This window comes from Lutra lutra, chromosome 3 (assembly GCF_902655055.1).
Source record: "Lutra lutra chromosome 3, mLutLut1.2, whole genome shotgun sequence".
NCBI lineage: Eukaryota > Metazoa > Chordata > Mammalia > Carnivora > Mustelidae > Lutra > Lutra lutra.
Window position 1 is genome coordinate 46,474,450 of NC_062280.1, and position 8,548 is coordinate 46,482,997.

Consider the following 8,548-nt stretch of genomic DNA (forward strand, 5'->3'; position numbering starts at 1 on the left):
AGTTCCAGCAAAGCAGATTCTAAAAGATCTATATGATCACACTCAACTGTTCTTGCTGAGCTTATGTAAATAATAGGCCAAGTTTGTTAAAACTGGACTTGTTTCTCAAGTGAATTAGTCCTGATTTGGCTATCTCTGGAAATGAGGGTTATTTTAGAGAGAAAAATTATGTTTTAGTAACACACCTTTATGGATGTTAAATTCTAGATTTGATTGTCTTTAAATGTTTGTTTACCGAAGCTAAACAATTTGAGGTAAACTTCAGAGAAGTTGCACAATAGCTTCTTTAGTCGATCTTATTATTTTGTGGGGATATTAGCAGAACCCCATGGCACATGATTAAACAACTGCAAAATGGGGTTGATTCCCCAATGATTGTATAACTTAACTATCACCTTGTGTGTGGCTGGAATAATGAAATTACCTAAAAGCCAGCATACCGCACTCCATAGGATTAACTATGGACTTGTGGAGATAATGGATGACCCCACTTTCTTTTATGAGTGGATTGGATGATGCATGGGGGACTCCCCTTATCTCTTGACAAATTTTCTCCCACTTGCCAGTGATCCTCTGTATTCAGGATATTGTTAAGACTGGACCACTCAAAGGGCTTCTTCTTAATGGTTTCATCCCTTAGTCATATTTATCCTAGAAGCCATCTCTGTTGAGGTACAAGTCCTCATAAAAGAGCCTCAAAGCTCACTATGGAACAGTCCCTGACTGTAATGACTTCACATCAGGTCCAGATTTGTCTTAGAAGCCAAAGGCCACCAATGGATGATGGAGGCCGGCTTATTAAATACTGGGCTATACTTACAGATATGCTAGAAATAGTACTTGTCAAACTTTAAACCTAGTTACCCGTATGCCTGAGCCTGACCACTGTACTTCTTTCTCTATAGAGCAAAACTCTTCAGAGGTTATTGATCTTGCTTACTCTAGTTGGCCAGATTTAAGATGCCCCTGTTAAAAATACAAATGACAGTTGGTTTACTGACAACCATAGTTTTCATAGAAAGAATAAGAAAAGCTAGATATGCCATAGTGCTCTCTAGCACTTTGCAATTGCCAAAGCCGTAAAAGTAAACATTAACACTGACTCCAAATATGCTTTCCTGGTACTACATGCCCATGGAGCTATTTGGAAGGAAAGGGGATTGCTGTCAAGCCATAACTCCCCAATCAAATATAGGCCTAAGTTACAAAACCCTCCTTATCACTATACTAAGGATGGTGTTTATCAAATCTGGGATACATATTTGTGGCTCACACCCACTATTGGACAGCTCAGTCAGAAGGCAGTTTTATGCTGGGGAAAAAAGAAATCATACATATGATACTTGGGCAAATAACACATGGCATCCAGGATGGCTATCACTAGAAATGTGTTCCCAAGTAATAGTACTCCAGACTACTGACTGGTTTGCTACTGATTGGATAAGGCGACCTGGCATTAGATGGTCAGCTCCAAACGGAACCCACTGGATATGTGGAACTAACCTGTGGCCCTGCCTTCCTCCAGGGTGGATAGGTCGCTGTACTTTAGGATTTGCCTGGATTCATGGGCACATTACTAAAACGATCACCACTCCAGCTAATCTCCCCAATTTAAAACAAAGATGGACAGGATCTGTTTTTAAATGGTATAATCACTTTAAATTATACCATTTAAAAATATCATTTTTAAATGGTATAATCACTCTAGTCTGTGGGACTAGAGGATGTCATGTGGCATATAGAAGCCCTTAATAAATATACTACAAAGGCACTCAGTGAATCACTAAATAGCATCTCCCTACTTAATACTGAAGTCTCACAGATACGCAAGGCAGTCCTACAGAATAGGATGGCCTTAGATGTCCTGACAGCAGCGCAGGGTGGCACATGCGCAATTATCAAAGCAGAATGTTGCAGGTACATCCCGGACTATCACAAAAATGTCACAGGACTAATAAAAATATGAATGCCCAGATTAAGGCTCTACAAGATCTCTCTTTCAGTGATTCGTTAAGTTCCTGGTTTAAAGGAGGACTATGGCCAACAATTAAAAATCTCTTTTTTGGGCTTCTCATTCTTATAGCCTTATTAATTTTAATATGTTGCTTTTGTTTAGTGTTTCTCTACTTGGTGCCGAGACTCCATTGCTACAATGACTTCACAGCGACAGATGATCCTGACCACGCACAGAGACACTTTTTCACTGTCAGCGCTGGATTCAGCTGCCTCCGCCTTTTGTAACTCCCCTATATGTTCCTCAAATGATCAATGTTGACCCGAGTAGGTAGGGACAACTCTACGCCCCTATTCAGCAGGAAGAAGTTACAGAAGATGAGACCTTTCACCTTCAACAACCTTAAAGATTTAAGGGTCAAAATTGTTCAGGGGGGGAATGATGAGGGAGCAGGAGGCTGGCTGGGGACAAAGCAGAAGCTGGCACCTTGCACCCCCTCTCCTCCCGCTCCCCATTCCTCAGGCACCCCTGACCACCATAAGAGACAAATAGTTAACTTGCAGAGATCACAATCCTGCAAGACAGGAATGTCCCAACTATCTTGATGTTAATGGCTTGCTAAAAGACAACAGTGGTCTCCCCAACCTTGTAGGCCCTCTTTAACATATAAAGGCCCTCTTTAGCATATGAAAACTCTGTTGAAACCTTCCTTCCCCTCACCTTCCCCCAACAACAAGGTACACAACCCGCCATCCCTCACAACCCGTGGCAGCAGCTCCTCCTGCCCACGGTCCTGTCCCCGTGCTTTAATAAAGCACCATTTTGCACCAAAGATGTCTCAAGAATTCTTTCTTGGTCATCGGCTCCGGACCTCAGCCCACCGAACCTCACCTAGGTTCTAGAACTTCATCAGAGGTAAGAGCCTTCGGTGCTAATGGAGAAAATTTGGGCAGGAAAAGGGGCTAAGATATGGCCGGGGGTGGGGGGGGGTGTCGAAAGTTTGAGGGAAAGGTTCTCTGAGAAGGTGCCTCTTGGAAGATGTGAGTGGCACCTCTGAGCATCTGGGAAAAGCTCTGGGGCCAAGGGAGCCATAGGTGTAAAGGCCCTGAGGTGGGGTCAGGCCTGAGGGTGTGAAGTACTCCAGGGCGGCAGCTTGGCTGGAGGGCAGGGATAGGGGATAGTGGCTGGGGGAGGGTGGAAGCCAGCCAGACCCAACAAGGCCTTGTGGGTCATTGCCAGAGACCCGGGTCTGGCTCTGAGCAGATGGGGAGCCTACAGGAGAGTGTGGCAGGGAGCGGTGCCTGGATGTGTGTTAACAGAATCACTCTGCCCCAGGAGGAGCTGGGAGAGGAGGCCGGACCACCAAACAGTGGGGAAAACCCTCCTGGACACCAGCTAAGAAACCTCCCTCTTTAGCATCACCAGGACTGCCAACCCCAAGCAGGGACCAGCACCCCCGCCTGACCTCCCTGCTGCAGAGGGACCACTGGATACTGGCCCATGGCTTGCACCTGACAAATGTGCCCATCCTTGCCAAGCTGGCATTGCCGACACCAGCCACAGACCTCAGGCCAGCTGGCCGGGCCGTGGGCCCCAAACAAGCCCAAGGCAAGACTCCTGAGCTGCTATCCATCCCATGGGAGCTCTGGGCATCAAAACTCAGACGGCCGTGCATGGGGTTTTGTTCGGAGTGTTTCTTCCCCACGAAAATGAAAATGTGAGAGGACAGACCATAACAACCGAATTCACCAAGAGCGAGCAGCACGAGGCTAGAGGTCTTCCAGAGGAACCTCCAAGAGGAGGGTTAAACATCTGGCAGCTCAGGAAGCTGGCAGCAGGGCAGAGGACAAAAGGACCACATACAGCATCAGCCCTGGGGATGAGCTCACCACAATCCCTGATGGCAGTCGTCAGGGTTGTGGAGCCCTCCATCGGGTGCCCTGATGCCCCTTTTTCCAGAGCCCTCCATGCCCGGGGAATCTGCACGGGATCCCTGGAGCCTTCTTCCAAGACCCTGGCATGGGGCAGTGGGGTGGCAGGAAACTGAGGCAGAGGGCTGAGACCTCTCCGTGTGGCATCCCGACTGTGTCACGTATTTACACACACATTGACCGAAGATGAGCACAATCATGGAGCACTTCTTCGAAAACTACCTTCTGGACTGTGGAGAGTCTTAAACGAGGCGAAACACTTAAAAAGGAAACAGAACAAACAACCCAGCTGAACAGTGTGCTCAGGTGAGACCCCTATAGAAGGCTTGTTCACCGAGAAATTGTCGCCAGAAGGACTCGACACAGGACTTGTGTGGCAGCGTCTCTCAGCTCTCACTGCACATGTGTCAAGCACATGGACAGCGTGGACAGCCCCGTGGAGTAAGAGCGCTAGAAGGATCCTGAGCCCCGGCCGTGAACCCGCTGAAGAGGATCACAGCCATGGGACAGATGCACTGGCCACTGCCATCATGTCCTAGGTTAGTGAGAAGTGTTTTCCTGTCATGTGACACTCATGTGACTCCCGACTAGCGCTTTTTAAATCCACCTGCTGCTCCTGGTTTCCACCATCACCAGGGATCCCTACTCCTCAACTGCCTTGACAGACGTAGAAATATTGGAGTGAGCCAGCGCCCTGGACACAGCCGCACCCACTCTACCCCAGCCCACCTGCGGCCCCCAACCCGCCCCCATCCCTCGCCACTTGCGGCGCCCATCCCCCCAGCATCCCTCCCCCGCAGTGGCCTCAACCCCACTCCATCCCTCACCCCGGGGCACCCATCCTTGCAAGTTTATTGGCTATCATTTTTCATTCCAGACCTTCATAGATAACGTCCCATCTTAGGAGGTGGGAGGTGTTATTCTTTGTGTCTGTCTCTTGGGAAGATGCCAGGTTGTAAGGACTGTGCCACAACTTGCTTCCTTCTTAGCACAGAGTGGTTTTGAGGACAGGTGGTACCACTAACAATAAAAGTGTTAATTTTAAGCGAGTCTCTCCTACCAGTTGGTTTGGCAGGCCATTTGAGGCCCGCGGGGCTGCTTCCAGCCCCCAGAGGGTCAAAATCCTGAAGCCCCCTGTCCAGCTGGAGTCCACCTGCAGACATGGGCCCTCCCCACCCTCCGGCCAGCACAAGGTGGAGCCCCAGGGGGTGGGGGTCCCTGTGGCAGGAGCGGTAGGACTGTCCCCAGGCACTCAGCTCTCCAGGCATGTCTCCCCTTACAGGTGGTCTCAGTGACAGGCACAACCGACCAACAAAGAACATTCTGTCTGAGAAAGTCTTCTTTTTCTGTTTTGGTTCTCACGGTCGGCAGGGCTCCTCTGGCGTCTGCCTGGGCTGTGGGGTCTGACACCTGGCTGGATCTGGTTGGCAGATTGCATACATTTCCTTTCTGATCTTAGGCATTGTTGTCTAGGAACACCTGCCCCCTGTTCCTCACAGGGCTCTTGGTGGCCAAGGGGACGGTCGAGGTCTCCACAAGCTAAGCCAGGACTGAGCCCCTGGGTTTCATGGAAGTGGACTCAGAGCCCTGAGTAGTATCTCCTTCGGCTGCTCTCTTGCCCCAGGAAAGAGAATTCAGGCAAAGGAATGGCAGGACGTTTCCTCCCCTGCCTTCCTGGGAACTTGTCGCCCGCCGACATTACCCTCACCCAGAGTCTTGTCATTATCACACATTATCACACGAGGCTACTTCTCCACCTGCCGTGAGCCCAGGTCTCCTTGGAGCGCAGGTTCAAACCATGGCCATGCTGCCCGGGGCTCCGTCTGCCTGTTGGGGTCCTGGGGCTGCCCTAACAGCACCCCGCACCAGATGGCTGCAACACCAGAAACCTGTGGTCTTACTGTCGGGGGGCCAGAAACCCGAGATCAAAGGGTGGGTAGGACTGGGATCCCTGGGGGTGTGAGGAAGATTGTCTCAGGCCCCCCAGCTCTGGTGGTCCTGGCAACTCTTGGTGTTCCTTGGCTCCTGGGTGCCTCACACCATCACTGCTCCTTCTTCCCCACAGGGCTTTCCTTGTGTGGGTGTGTCTCTGTCCAAATTTTCCCTTTTTATGAGGGATTAAGGCCCATCGTAATGACCGCCTCTTAACTTGATCATCTGCAAGAACCTATTTCCCAATAAGGTCACATTCCCAGGTCCTAGAGTTAGGACTTCAGCATTTTGGGGGACATAATTGAGCCCACGAGAGTCTACCCTGTGGGGATAATTACAGGGGCACCGAGGGCCCCTGTGGGGATAATTACAGGGGCACCGAGGGCCCCTGTGGGGATCTCGGAGCCATCCCTCCCCACGGTGAGGGCAGGGAATGTGGGCAGCCTCGCAGGGCTGGCTTTTCCCATAACTAGCCCTGGGAACTTGGGGGCCCACCCGCCAGGCAGCAGCACAAAGCTAGATACTGGCCTGGGATCTCAGAGCACCCACTCCATGGCTGCAGGACACGGGGGCCCCGGGGCTGCCCCCAGCCCTGGGGCTGAGGCTGCATTTCCTGCTTCTGCTTCTGCAAAGTCACAGTGTGGGCCTTGGGTCTCTTTGACCATCCTGGTTTCCATGTTCATGTCCCTGTGGTTTAAGAGAAAACGAGTCCGGGTGTCATGGTGAGTGTAAGGCCTGGTGTCCTATAGTCCAGTGATGGCCTGGGGGCTGGGAGGTGTCCCTGTCATCCACACAGCTCCAGACCACTGATCCTATGGCCTCCAAAGATCTGGTCACCTGAAAGACCGGGGGTCCCCAGGACCGGACCAGCTGCAGGCAGGGAGGGAGCCCAGCCAGGGGTTCCATGACCTGACAATGAGCTCTTGGCCTCAGGGAGGGCAAGACAAGGGTGCCACCCGGGACAGGCCTACACTGTCCCACCCGGGACAGGAGCCTGGGAGAAGAACTGACTGCTGGGTCGGACGGCTGGTCCTATGGAGGCCCAGCCAGAAGCAGCTCTTACAGGAAACCTGGGGGTCCACGGAGGGCATACCCCTGGGATTCCTCAGGAGCTGGTCGAAGGCCTCACCTCCAAGGAAATTATCTTCAGGAGACACCACCCCCAGAGGGACATCACCTCCAGGGGACACCACCCCTGGGGGGACATCGCCTCCAGGGGACTTCACCCCAGGGGGACAGTGCCTCCACATGGACACCACCCCTGGGGGGACAGCACCTTCAGGAGCTCCCTGGGGTGGTCCCACCCGACAGACCACAAACTGCATCTGTAGCATTTGGACAAAATGGTCCTTTGCCTTCAAACATCAATAACTTTCTTTGGCCCCCACACTTTTGCAAAAGTGCACCTTGACTTGTAATAAAATTGTACTATTGTCCTCAACAGGCCTTGGCAAAGTCCTCCCCTCTCTGAAGGTGATCGAATGTATTCAGCACCAGGTGAGCAGGGAGCTGATGCACGGACTCGCTGGTTCCTCGATGGGTTGTCTTGGACTGTCCCCCACCCTCCAGTCCCTCCTCTGCAGCTGGGCTAGGCATCCTGCCATCCCCCACCTCTCCTCCCCAGGTGCACCTGTATCTTGCTGTCCCCCACCTCTCCTCTCCAGGTGTGCCCTGCATCTCTTCTGCCTTGTTTCCTCTCCCCCCCATGTCCTTACCGCCCCTGATTTTGCTGACAAGCCCATGAAGACAGCTCTGCTTCCAGCATCAGCAACAAGACTGATGAGGGTGCCTTAGTCTGCCCCTCTCACTGAGTCCTGACTCTGGAGACATCTGGACACAGCCGGAGAAGGTAAACGACAGTTGCCCTTGTCAGATTTGATAGGGAAGTGAACAAGGAGGGAAGTGAGGAATGCACTCCTCCATCTTTCTGATCAAACGTGGGTTCATGCACACCTGTGTGGGGTAGTACGTTTCCGACAAGCCCAAGAGCAGAAAGTCAGTATGAGTCTGCGGGAAGGAGGGGTCTCTGCCCCTGTCCCTGCACCCACATCCACACAGCAGACCACCTGAGCCCACCTGAGCTGGCAGTCAGCCATGACCAAAACAGATATGCTCTTTTGTGCATACGCCATGCTCCAGCATCACAATGTGGAAAGGGTTAGGGAGACACAGTTACTTTTTAATTTTGGAGAAGAGATAATAGAGAAATTACTCCAAAAGGAGAATGAATACGTTGCTGCAGAGGCTCAGCATGGTCCCCAACCCCATGTGTTCTTCCACAAAGAGATCCTCACTGGGTCAGGAGGCCAGTGAGATCCCATATTTTTAGAAGGAGTATACTCTGATCCTACTTCCTAGCTAATCTCAAAAATCCTAATCCCCTCAGGGTGCCTGGGTGGCTCAGTGGGTTAAAGCCTCTGCTTTCGGCTCGGCTCGGGTCATGATCTCAGGGTCCTGTGATCCAGCCCTGCATCCTGCATCGGGCTCTCTGCTTAGTGGGGAGTCTGCTTCCCTTCCTCTCTGCCTGCCTCTCTGCCTACTGTGATCTCTGTCTGTCAAATAAATAAAATCTTAAAAAAAAAAAAATCCTAATCCCCTTTTCCAGATACTCATTCTCCTAGCCTCTTTTGCAGCAAGGGATGGGCATGTGACATCCCTTTGCCAAACAAGATGTAAGCAGAAGACTGTAGGGAGACTTTTGGGAAAGCTTCTCCCTCTTAATAGGAAGTAC